Source organism: Panulirus ornatus, chromosome 13 (genome assembly GCF_036320965.1).
Source record: "Panulirus ornatus isolate Po-2019 chromosome 13, ASM3632096v1, whole genome shotgun sequence".
Lineage (NCBI taxonomy): Eukaryota > Metazoa > Arthropoda > Malacostraca > Decapoda > Palinuridae > Panulirus > Panulirus ornatus.
In genome coordinates this window covers 11,483,394-11,496,554 of record NC_092236.1, presented here as the reverse complement: position 1 = coordinate 11,496,554, position 13,161 = coordinate 11,483,394, and the positions used below count along the sequence as shown (strand labels likewise).

The following is a 13,161-nucleotide window of genomic DNA, read 5'->3' as shown; positions in this document are numbered from 1 at the left end:
AGCTGCCTTATGGTCTTTTTGTACAAATGTATAATGCTAAATACTTCTTACATCCCTCATGATCTTAGTCATCCGCATATTCATTTAAGTCCTTTTTGCATGACACTATCATGGACCATTAACAACAATGGCTTCCCAGTGGCCCCTACGGGAGAACACTGGTTGCTTCAAACCAAAGTCTGAAAAAATCAGCTTGTGTCCTCTGTCGTTTTTGATCCACCGAGGGTGTCCCTCCCTCTCTTTCGTCTGCTCGAAAATCTAACCCGCCAACGAGCCTCCTGTGGAGAGTGTCGAATGTCTCCCATCAGTTTCAAAGACTCACATATCTAACCCCAGTCTCTTCCCTACAGCGGTGCTCCCTCTACCGTGGCATTCGAGAGGACGTCATGTATGATGATCTCTTTTCCACCAAACCATGCTACCTTCCGCTCACTAAGATAGTTCCTCCTTTTGCAGATAGTCACTCATCTGCTCTCTGATCATCCTGTCAGAAGTTTACACACCGTACTTATGAATCATGCTGGTCCTGTAGTTCACCGCCTTTTCCCTGTCTCCTATCTTAGAAATTAGTCCTTTTGTTTTTTGTCCTCTTCCCTGACGTTGAAGCCTCTTCCACTGAGGCTTCTGAAACATCTCCAGCGGCTTGTCGGGGCGAGTCTGCACACTCCTCGAGCACACAGAGCCAGGTTTCATCAGGACCTCGTGCCTTGCATCGATCCTTCAACAGCCGCTTAGATACTATGTAACGGTCTTGATCCTGTCTGTTATCTTCCTAGTCTTGTACACATCCCATCTCGTTAGTGTTGGCAGTAACGTGTCTTCTAAGGTCAACACACTATTAAACTCAGCATTAAGTTCCTCTTCGACTTTTAACAGCCGTTCCCTCTGGGTCCTTCAGTCTAAACAATTGTTCTCTGACAATTTGCTCCTGATAATCTGAAGGGGCAAGTTTTATGTAATCATCTGCCTCGTCTATAATGCTGCTTTCAAAATATCTTTCCTTGTTTTATTATACTTATCTTTTTATCCTGTTATACCTTTTAAAGTTGGTTGCTCTGCCACCTATATCGTTCCCGAAGTGCCTCTGCAATCTTTGGCAATCTATGTTTGGTTGAACCACAGCTCTCTCTCTCTCTCTCTCTCTCTCTCTCTCTCTCTCTCTCTCTCTCTCTCTCTCTTGTATTCTCCCTTTCTGGCACTCGTTCGTATTCACTGGCTCCCTGACTACAGATTTCTCAAAACCTCGTGTAACTCTCTCCTTCATACGCTATCAACTTTCCAAATTTATGGTCCTGCGTTCAGCTCTGATATAACTGCTACCCTTGAAGTTCCCCCAGAGGCTTAGTTTCCAAACAAATACCCTTATCATGTCTTCACTAACCAACCAAATTACGTTCGAGTGGAGCATCATCATTTTTTTTTCCTAACTGAGGTATCATATCTCTTTTCATCCTGCAAGGTTAATGTAAGTAAAAATCAAACCAAGTATTGATGGCAGTCACCTACGGGATTTGTTTTAAGTACAGAGGGGTGAAGGGAGAGTTCTGCAGGCATGGAGAAGGGGAGCATCTCTTGAGCCTTACTATCATACAACTTCGTTTTCCAAATACTGTCTATATGCGAAGTCTCAGAACTTATTCCATTCGTCACCTACTCTATCGAACACGTTTCTTGCTAGGTTTCTTGCTATGACATCTCGTTGTTCGTTTTCTTCATCTTTCATGGAACTGTTCAAAGTTTATACAGTAATTTTGAAAAAAAAAAATCTAAAGGTTATACTCGTATCCCCTTACTTTTTTTCTCTTCCATGGTGAGAAAAATCAGTCTCCAGTCTCTCCCCGCGGCTCGACTCTCTTATTTCAGGTATCATCCCTACTGCCCTTCCTTACACCTTCTTTATTAGATCTTTACGTTTCTTTCAAGTGCGATGACTAAACTCGAGTTCCTCCGTACTCTAACCTGCAGAGAATATGGCACTGAAGACTCCGTTGTGCCGTGCACTGAAGTGCAAATGAGGGAGAGAGAGAGAGAGAGAGAGAGAGAGAGAGAGAGAGAGAGAGAGAGAGAGAGAGAGACTAATTTATTCGGGCTTTAAAATGTATAATTTGGTAATGGGAGACGATGCGCATGTCTCATCAGAGGCTGTCCTTACTGGCGTGTGTTGTCCCATCTCTCTTCCCGTGACCTCAACAGGTCTGTACAGACACACTTCCTCATCTGCGACTCTTAACTTCAGAAATTAATCCTTAGGGATCATTTCCTCGTACGTTGTGTGTATGAAAGCGGCTCCTGCGGATAGACAAACAGGCCTTGAGGGTTGGGGTCGCCTTGAGCGGGCCCGGGACCAACAGGGGGTGAGGCAGGTTGACAAATCACAGGAGACATACACGAGGCTGACACCCACCCAACCTAGCCAGCCAGCCAGCCAGCCGGACAGCACCAGGAGTCTCGCTCCTCCCACTTGTCCCGCTCATTTAGGTCTCTCTCTCTCTCTCTCTCTCTCTCTCTCTCTCTCTCTCTCTCTCTCTCTCTCTCTCTCTCGACTGGCTTGGAGCATAAAGGAGATGCAAAAGAGGTTACCTGATGGTGCTGATGACTCAAGCCTGGGATAAATAAACGCACACACACACACACACACACACACACACACACACACACACACACACATGTGGTGTGATGATTAGCGTTACTGACCATGAGTCACCTCTGGCCCGCCTGGGGTCGGACCCCGCATGGGTTCGAATCCTGGTGGCAGTTGGCTCTCACTTAACCCAGGTGCTCACCCTTCCCCCCTGGGTTGGTCGATGAATGTGTACCTGGCTTAAGCTGGTGTGTGTGTGTGTGTGTGTGTATACAAACGTACGGGATAAATATGATTTGAATATACAGTGTTAAGAGACTGGGCAATACGATTGTAAAATTATCCACTCGTAACATACAAATAGTAATCCCATCATATATATATATATATATATATATATATATATATATATATATATATATATATATATATATATATATATATTAGACGAAAAAACACAGGACTGAAGTTCATATCAGACGATAAGTTATCTGTTGCTTAAGGCCAAATGTCTAAGTGGCGACAATGCGTTTGTTTACGAGATGACGACACACGTCTGCGGTGGAGAGCAGGTCTGGAGCGCTGTGTGGCAGTGAAGGGTAGGTGGTGTGACTAACCGACCAGTACCTTTGAAGAATGTAGTGCGACAGTGAATGGCGTGTAACAACGCCTCATGACTACCGACCGCCCAGCCTCCCCCTCCCTCTCTCAACACGGGCTTCCCGCGTATCTCAGGCAGGGGGAAGCAACAGGCTCGTCCCTCGTCAGGTGCAGAGAGGTGTGTTTGTGTGTATCACTCAGGTATTACACCTCGCCCCACGGTGACTGCTTGCCGTTAATGGTAAAATTAACAACAGAGGGAAAACCAAAGATGAGAGATGGAGATGAGGAATGCAGCGGGGAAGTAGGCGTAGAAAGTTTAGACTGGATGGTATCCGGTAGTGAGGACCTTGGCGGCAAGGAGACCTGCCACCACCCTGCCTCTGCTCCGACCTGACGAACTATTGACCTCGTGGCTTGATTATGACCGAGTCTCTCATAATGACCTCTTACCATCACACCAGATTAGCTGGCTAACTCCGCTGCCATTGAGGCATTCGTTTCGAGAAGGCTGTGAGTGAGTGATGATTACTCTTACTTGTTGTGGTGAACCAGAAGACCTTCAGCTTTATCCTTGTTATGTGTGTCTCATTCTCAAAATTCAAAGTTCAATGCTTTTAGAAAGCGGGATTCGAATCAGTTTATAGTATACCTCTAGAGTAATTAAACCCTAGTTGTAGAATATCGGACATGTTGATACTAAGTGTTTAGGTGATGATTGTAGGAAGTGTTCTAATTAGCGCTCCTTCTCAAGGTGTGGTGCAGGATCCTGGGTCAGTGAGGACCCGCCTCAGGCCCGCCCGCCTCGCCTACGGCCCTCAGTGTCGTCGTCCACGGCGGGACAACACCATCAAGTGCCACTCAGTGTCTCGACGCCTATGGACCTGTGGAAGTCGTTCCGTGGCAACACCGCCAGAGTAATCCTGGTGCCAAAACAGTGGAAGCAAATTTCATGACAGTCTTGTACTAGGACATAGGTGTTCATATTTACCAAATTGTCACTTAGCTACTAATTCCAGATCCAAGGAAATACTGGACTGGACACTGGCTTCAACTTGCCCCGCGAAATAGCAGGACTTTGGACAGTCGTACTACAGCCTGGTGAAGTGTGATATACTTGGAAACCAACGGTGGTGGAACTTAGGTGCGAGGACAGTGGTGCCAATATCCTACTGAATTTATGTGCCTCAGAACAACAGTGCCACCGTTCGTAAACCGTGACACAGCGTCTCAAAGTGTATCCTGAACATCCACCAGTGCCACCAGATAGCAGGACCCGTCACTTGTGCCTCTGAGTGCCACCTTCACAACAACTGACAGTGTTCCAACCAGCCAAACACATACTCTCAGAAATTTAGAGAGGTTATTTCCAGAGGTGTTCAACCTCCGTTGATAAAGTTATCAGCTCAGTATACCAGTTCATAAACTAGAAGGACTCAGCCCCTGAGGCTTCCAAGAACACCTCTTGAGACTATCACATCATCAACCTGGCCCACTCGGCTTCATCTGCCTCTCGGTTACCACTCTGTTAAGTCAGGGAGGGTGGAGAGGCACCCGGCAGTCTTGTGAGAGCCGAAGAGGTTCTGGGAGGCATGTGACACAGTGAGAGGATTTTTTTGGAGCTGAAGGGGGACTTCTTTTATTCCTGTGAGAGCTGTGACACGCCTGTGAGAACTTATAGGTGTCTTGTGAGGCCAGTTAAATCAGAGGAGGACCTTCGAGTTTTGTGGAAGTGAGTGACTTGAGGCGAGAGGATGAGGTTGTGGGCGGTGGTGACGGTGGCGTTGGTGGTGCTGGCGGTGGTGGGAGACGTGGCTCAGGGAGGCAAAAGACGTCTGTCACACCGGAGACGACACAGCAAGAAGAAGGCGGTGAGTACCTCCTCCCCCGTGTTTATCTTGTTTTTATCTTTCGTTAAGTGGACTCAGATGGATATATATATATATATATATATATATATATATATATATATATATATATATATATATATATATATATATATATATATATGCTTGTCCGTGTGTGTGTGCCTTTTAGTGTGAATGTACAAGTTAATTATACTTTTAATTTTAAGTAAATTTATGTATGAATAATCTCGTTAACTGCTGTTCCCTAAGGGGATTAAGGAAAATGGATCCTCTAATATGCATTAGGAGAGCAGAAACTGGAGTATGATCTTATATATTTCACAAAGTAGCATTCTACTGAGAGAGAGAGAGAGAGAGAGAGAGAGAGAGAGAGAGAGAGAGAGAGAGAGAGAGAGAGAGAGAGAGAGAGAGAGAGAGAGAGAGAGAGAAGCTGAAGCGAAGGCTCCCTCACATCAGTCAGATTCTCTTACTTGTATTACATTATCTGAACATAAAACAAAAACATGTGCGGCTTAAGTAATGAGCCGGGCCGATACACAGCTCCGCAGACTTCCAACCATAACACCACCACAAACCATAGAATAGGAGCTCTTATAACCCCATCGGCTTTTTTCTTGCAACGAAATTATTATATATATATATATATATATATATATATATATATATATATATATATATATATATATATATATATATATATATAATGCATGAGGAAAAATATCTTCAGACGCAATCCTCAAGCCTCATAAAAAATTCAACGAATCAACAAAGAGAGCAACACCACCCCAGGCTCAGGCAGGGCTGGGTGGGAGAGGTACTCCGCCTGCGACCTGCAACCCTCACATTCTTCTTTATCTTCTGTAACAGTCAGAGATCAGAAGCCTCGCCATTACACCATAACATGTGAAGCCTAGTCACTATAACGACATAGAAGAAATTAAACTAAACGATTGTGGTCATGTAAAAAATAACTAAAATATATATATATATATATATATATATATATATATATATATATATATATATATATATATATATATATATATATTGATCACCTTATACAGTAATATTTTTTTCAAAAATAGGATCAGATGAAGGAGCTAAGCCAAGTGTAAGCTTTCCCTCGAAGGCTCAGTCGTCTATTTTTGACACTACCTCGTTAAGGTGGAAAACGCTTATATATATATATATATATATATATATATATATATATATATATATATATATATATATATATATATATATATATATATATACTGTGCATGTGGTAGAAGGGATTCAAGGTCCAGCCTGGTCTTCGTGACAGACAAAGGCTTGGTGGCAGCCTAGCTCACACGAAGTACCGCTCATTACTGCCTATCATCAACATTAGTTCAATTCAAGGAGATAATCATGGCGTGGTAGGGGACACATTATTTTAAGATCAGTGTTATAATTTCTCCCCCAGAGGCTCTGCGGAGCCCTGCACGTCCCAAGGAGGCTACGCAAAGTCATGCACGAGCCTCAGGACAGAAGAGTAGCGTGTGTATGTGTGTGGTGAAGAGTGTGTGGTGGCGCAGGTTACTGGCTTAACGCCTACCACTTGTTTCCTTCCATCCCTGCTTTGTGTGTTATGACTTTCTCTCTTGTGGTGGTGAAGGTCATATGTGGCCAAAGACAAGTCTCCCCCGAGACTGTTGCTATGCTTGTACCTGGTGATCCCGCTGTGAGAGCAGTTGTTCGCTGTCTTTTGATGACAGTAATTTGTTGAAATTGTATCTTGTTGGTTTATCTCGAGCATCTCCTTCTCCTCCTCCTCCTTGGATCTCATACTTCATGGCTCTTTATAACCTTTGGTCCTTTTCTCCTGTTCCCTGTCTCAGTCCTCCCACCTTCCTCTCTGCAGCCCCTACGATACGTCCCTCCTCATCCTTCCTAAGTGACCGCTTCTTGCTCGTCCTGCCACCTGATGGCAAAATCTCGTGGTAGGTACTCGTAGGGTGGTACCACTCTGAGACCTTCCCTCCTACGCATCTTCCACTCTCTCTTCCTCACTATTGTTCCCTGTCGATGTCTTTCCTTCTGTCTCATTTTCTCTTTATCTCCCTATGACCCTCATCTCACTTCACTCTTTATATCCCTTCTTCCTCTTCCCGATATCTGTCCCTCCTTCTCCTTACTTAAACCTGTTCTTTTTACCAATTCCTTCTTGCTATCCGTTCTTCGCTTGCCTTCTCCCTAACCACCTTTCTCTTTCCTCTCTGTCTCTTTCTTCCTCTACCTCCCTCAAACCCGTTCTCTATTTCTGCCTGCCCTTCCCTCTTGACCTTCCCTCCACTTCATACGTTTTCTCCTTCCCTCCCGTGTCTCTTGCCCAGCCTTCTCTCGTCTCCCTGTCGCTGCTCCCTCCATCCGACCTTCCCCCTCCCTCTGTGACCCTTCCTTCATTTCCTTCCTTTTATGCCTCCCTTGCTCTCCCAACCTCTTGATCCCTCAGCTTTTCCCCCTTTCGCTGTCACATCTTCAATCCCCTGTCCTTCAGCCAGCGCTCCGCTCCCGTCCCCTCCCCAGCCTCTCCCTCTACTTTGCCTCCCTGCTCACCCTCCGCCTCTCCCCTCCACCAGCCAACCACTCCCGCTCTTCTTACCATCTGTGTTTTGTCCTCCCATTACACATTTCCTTACCACATTCCACTGCATATCCGGGACGTCTGAGTCTACAGCCTCATTCCTCCCTCAGTCTCATATTTTTTGTCTGTTTCCCTTCACACAACCCGCGTCAGTTGCTGCTAACGTACCGGTAGTAGCTGTGGCAACGGCAGGGTTACTGACAGTGCCAGTGGTGACGTGAGTGGCATACGTGACAGGACTTCTGACAGTGCCAGTAGTGACGTGAGTGGTACACGTGACGGGACTACTGACAGTGCCAGTGGTGACGTGAGTGGCATACATGACAGGACCACTGACAGTGCCAGTGGTGACGTGAGTGGCATACGTGACAGGACTACTGACAGTGCCAGTGGTGACGTGAGTGGCATACGTGAGAGGGTTACTGGCTGTATCAGTGGTGTCGTTAGTGGCATGTGTGCTAAAGACCTCGTAATTGGTAGAGTAGTGATGATCAGCTGAAGTTCTGTGTAAACCTAGTATGGTTCATTAACACCAATCATCGAGGCCTCGTCCTTATCTCATCTCTCGCTCGCTCCACCACCCAAAGCATATGCTAGATTCGTTTTCACAACATTTTGTGGCAAAAATAAAAAGAAATTCAACAATCATTCAGTGTTAAGCTCAATCCAGTCCGTGTTTCTTTCATATTACGAACACTAACATGACTGTCAGTGGTAGCAGGATTATCAATACCCAGTTGCAATATCAGTCAATAGCACGACGGTTGAAGGGGTGACAGTGATAGCAATGGCTCTTCCCCAGCAGCCTACGTAGTTACTTGGGTGTGACACCACACGTTACGGAGCTGCTGCGGTATCAGCGTTTCTACAGTTTCTACAGTCTTCTTTTTCCTGATTTCTCTTGGGTAGTTTCCTTTGCTTCTCTGTTTAATTGACTAATGAACTTGTTATATTCATTTCAGTTTCTCTACGTTCCTTGGCCTTTGCTTACTTGAATCATTCGCCGTCATCTTATACCTTTCCTCTGCCTCCCTCAACCTGTTCCACTACATGTTCCTTTCTCGCTCTTCCTCCTGCTCCTCTCTCCTCCTCCTCCTCCTTCTCCCCCCGGTCCTCCCGCTTATCATCCTCTTCCTCTCTTGATGCCTCCCGGTACCCCCACCCCCCCACAACTTACTTCTTCTTCCCTCACCCCCCCACAACTTCTTCTTCTCCCCCCTCCCCCACCTCTTCCTCTTCCTGTTGTGACTCGTCCTCTTCCTGCATCGCGTCCTCTTCCTACTTCCTTCCTAAAACTTGTCTAGTTTTTACAGTCACCACTCGTTCCTCTCTCTCTCTCTCTCTCTCTCTCTCTCTCTCTCTCTCTCTCTCTCTCTCTCTTCTATGGATGTTGGTCTTCCACTACTTCAGCTGTCTCGTCCGTTCTCTGTGCTGCTGCACCTGCTGTCTTGGCTGTTCGTAATGTTTCTTTTTTTTTTTTTTTTGTCTTGCTCCTGTTGGTGCTGGTGCTGCTGCTGCTTCTCCCGTTTTTACTGTCAGTGCTGTTTATTTTCTTGCTTCTGTTGGTGCTGGTGCCGCTGCTCCTCCCGTTTTTACTGTCAGTGCTGTTTATTTTCTTGCTTCTGTTGGTGCTGGTGCCGCTGCTCCTCCCGTTTTTACTGTCAGTGCTGATTATTTTCTTGCTTCTGTTGGTGCTGGTGCCGCTGCTCCTCCCGTTTTTGTCGCTGGTGCTGTTTATTTTCTTGCTTCTGTTGGTGCTGGTGCCGCTGCTCCTCCCGTTTTTACTGTCAGTGCTGTTTATTTTCTTGCTTCTGTTGGTGCTGGTGCCGCTGCTCCTCCCGTTTTTACTGCTGGTGCTGTTTATTTTCTTGCTGCCGTTGGCGCTGGAGCCGCTGCTCTTCTCTTCTTCGGCGTTACTAATGCTTCCTTTCTTGTCCCTGATGATGCTGGTGGCAGAGCCATCTCCCCCTCTCCTCCTTGCCGCTGCCGTGTGGCCCTCCATCAGCCTCATACGGGCGACAACTGTACAAATAGTGAGCCAGTGTAGCGTGAGGCAACGACGCCCACCAGTCTAGTGGGGCGACCCGCGAGGTGACGTCCCCCTCCTCCGCCGCCAGGCCCACCTTAAATATCCTTCCCTCTACGTCTCGTCTCCGTCGCCCCTGCCCCAAGGGCCTTAACATATCTTTATCATCTCCCGTCATTCCTCTTTCTTGTCACCGTCATCTGCAGGTGTCGTTCTTCCGTCCTTAATCTCTCGCGTCTTCTTTCCTATCCTTCTCCGTTCTGACGTTCTCTTCCTTTATACTCTCGTGTCCTTCCCCCACAACAGCGAGCTGCTATCTGCTGCTTCTCCTACTTGATCCAGTTAGAATCACTTCCCACGGCTCCCCTTCCATCACCGTTGTCCAGGATGTCATCATCTTTGTTCCCACCCTGCTGATCCCTTCCCCGCACCCGACCATTTCTTCTTCCTCTGTCCTTTGTATTCCTTCCCAAAATATACTCCCTCAGGCTCCTCTGTGCTCCATCACGAAGCATCGTCTCTGCGTTTTCGTCTACTATTCTGGCGGTCCATAAAATTCACACTGAATCTTCTCTCCCACTTCATTCGTCTCTTAACATTATCCCTTCATGGTACCATCATGGCTCCAATCCCCTCATCATGCCACTGGTATCAGCATCACACGTGTACCCTGTGAGGACGAGTCGCATCCCCTTCCTTGATGTGTGCATGGCCAGGGACTCACGAGTACCGTGCTTAACGCGCCCTGCCAACCCGCATGTGTTTTACGCTGGTTGCCCTCACACAAGACGTGGGTGTAAACCGTCGGTATACTACACAGTAGCTCTTAACCCACACAAATGTTCAACCGACCTGGCCCTTGCGACCAGCGTCTCCTTATGTGCCTTTCCACAAACAAAAAGGTGCAGCAGGACCTGCTGATGACCCCAAGCTGCTGCCCACGATGACCGACACGCCACCACTATCGACTCGAGCAACATCTCTTCGGCATACATTAATCCTATACTTCACCTCTCATTATACACAAAGAAAGAAGGTTACAGAGTGTCTTTGTGATATTATGAACAGTAGAAAGTGATGTACCCCAGGCAGCCTGCGATGCCCGTCGGGAGCCGGGAGCAGCGGCAAGGTCATTGTCCCCCATAAAGCAGCAGGACGTCTAACACACAACCTCTAGACAACAGAACTTAAGGGCCACTTAAAACGTTAAGTGTTGGCACCTCCTCACTGTCATTACACACTTGACACTAATCAGCCTCCTGGGGATCGAGAATTTGTGGGTAAGGTTCACATGGCAATACGTGCTGCCCCTTCTCCACGGTTCGCTACCGATGGCCTACCTGGCCAGAGCTGGCGTTATCACCTCCGTGGGTAACAGATGATCATCGCCTTGTATCTAACAGAACTGGCCGATGGTGGGTGAGACAGGTCAGGAGAAGCAAAAATTTTTTTTCGAAGGGTAATCAGTGTACAGAAGGCGAGCGAGCGGGTGCGTCTTTGCGAGATGTCGAGACTTAAAACCCCTCATCAACATTCTCTGCACCACGCCCGCATACCACCCCACCGCCCACACGCCCGCCCCTACGCCCGCATTCCCATCACTGGGGCCACGGGGTGGGGCGAGGGGGTGGCCGGCCCTCCAAGCGTTCACTCAGGGACGACCTGATCCGTCTGCCACGGCCACAATCATCACAACATAATCAAGAAGCAGCCACGTGACCTTAGCGGGGATCATCTGGGGCGCGGCTCGTCAGGGGCGGGTGGTAGTCGGGAAGGGTGGCGTAGTGGTCTAACTTGTGGTGAGGGGTGGTGGGGTGGTCTAGTGTGTGGGGAGGGTAGTGCAGTGGTCTAGCTTGTGGGGAAGGTAGTGGGATGGCCTTGCTTGTGGGAGAGGGGATGTGGTACGCGGTGAAGGGCGAGCATGAGACGTGGTAGTTGACGTACTGGCCTTTGGAGATGGGAGACAGTCAGTGAATGTGGCAGGTGACACATGGGAAGGTCTGATAAGAAACCTGATGGTCCATGACGAGGTTATCTAGTGGAGGAGAGTAACAGTACCCAGAGTTCCTAATGTGCTCATTAGCTTTAAGATTACGAGAGGAAAATAACTAAGGAGCACAATGTATAGTGGTCATGGGGATTTTAGCTTACCTTGATGCTTAATCAGGATACGGTTACAGTGCAAAGGATCATATCTATAAAACAAATTGCAAACTGTTGGTTGACGAGTATTCTAAGTACGTGTTTGTCTTTGAACCAATTTATTTACTGATAACTGACATCAAGGAAGCATCAGTGTAGCCAGCAACATTAAACATCTGGAGGGATTTTTTTTTTTTTTACCCAAGATTCTGCAACTCTAAGGTTCAAATGACAGTTGCCTACGTTAGAGTTACAATCTTTTTTTTCCATTTTTTGATTTCATATCGTTATATCAAATGGTTGAATCCCCATCGAATGTATAAAGTTCTCAAGCGATATGTTATTGAAAAAATTTATCATTTTGAAAACTTATATCAAATTTCTACGGAGTATGTGTTCTTTTTTTCTTTTTTTTTTGAGAAAATAGTATTAGCTCAAAAAGTCCTCATACGATGCACTTCTGAGTGACGGATTTAGTTTTGTTGTTCTTCTTTGTACCGCGGTAACTTTGCATCGTCTGTGATCAAGTTTGGCGACAAGAATTAAAATGTATTCTCAGTAAGGTCTCAATAGGGCGTTGTAGAGTGAGTATCGCATCTTTCATCTTATATCGTTTATTTCTAGATATAAAACTTATGAGTTTGTTCACTTTATGACCTGCTTCTATTTGTTATATTATGACAATCATTTATCGTTATTCTAAAGTCTCTTTATACCTGTACTTCCCGTAATGATTTACCAGGATTCTATGGTCGAAGTTTTTATTCTACTCGACAACATGCATCACTTTCCCTACAGCGAAGTCCATTTGCTGTGTTACTGACTCACCCCAACTTTCCCTCCTTCTAGCGATCGGAAATACAGTCTGTCGTCTTAGCTATAAGATGATGTCACTTCCAGATGATGTATTCGAATTAAAGTTTTCTTAATATCTAAGCACTGCGTAGGTCTTAATGCACGTACAACTTTCCATTCTCAGTCCTGGGTATACGTTCTGTGTGTGTGTGTGTGTGTGTGTGTGTGTGTGTGTGTGTGTGTGTAGAATTTCTTTATTGTTGTTAGTTAAGAGTGTTACTTTCGTCAAAGGGCCTGAAGTATCCGATTTTACTTGCTTCTTGTTTATCTAAGGTTCTTACTTCTCTATGTGTGAAAGTTTCACTTCTAATTCTTGCTTAATGACTCAATTTTTCTTTCCACAATCTCTCTATGTAATGGATATCATACAGAGACTTTTGATATCTCTGGGCGAGGCAGGTAGTGAGGGAGGGGGTTGTGGCAGGAACAGAGGGAGGGTGCTGGGGCAGGTGGCGAAGGAGTGCTTGTGGCAGGTGGTGAG

The 13,161-nt window shown here is 46.3% G+C and overlaps 1 protein-coding gene and 1 long non-coding RNA gene across 2 annotated transcripts in view; one reads left to right on the top strand and one right to left on the bottom strand.

Annotated features, from left to right (window-relative positions):
• The window catches only part of LOC139752753 (uncharacterized), a 78,539-nt gene that overhangs the window by 2,114 nt on the left and 63,264 nt on the right, over positions 1–13,161 (top strand). Inside the window, exon 2 of the long non-coding RNA XR_011713573.1 lies at positions 3,936–5,052. This is a non-coding gene — a long non-coding RNA (uncharacterized lncRNA). The remainder of the gene's footprint in view (positions 1–3,935; positions 5,053–13,161) is intronic.
• The window catches only part of Sym (symplekin scaffold protein), a 175,086-nt gene that overhangs the window by 112,029 nt on the left and 49,896 nt on the right, over positions 1–13,161 (bottom strand). The gene's annotated exons all lie outside the window — the stretch shown is intronic.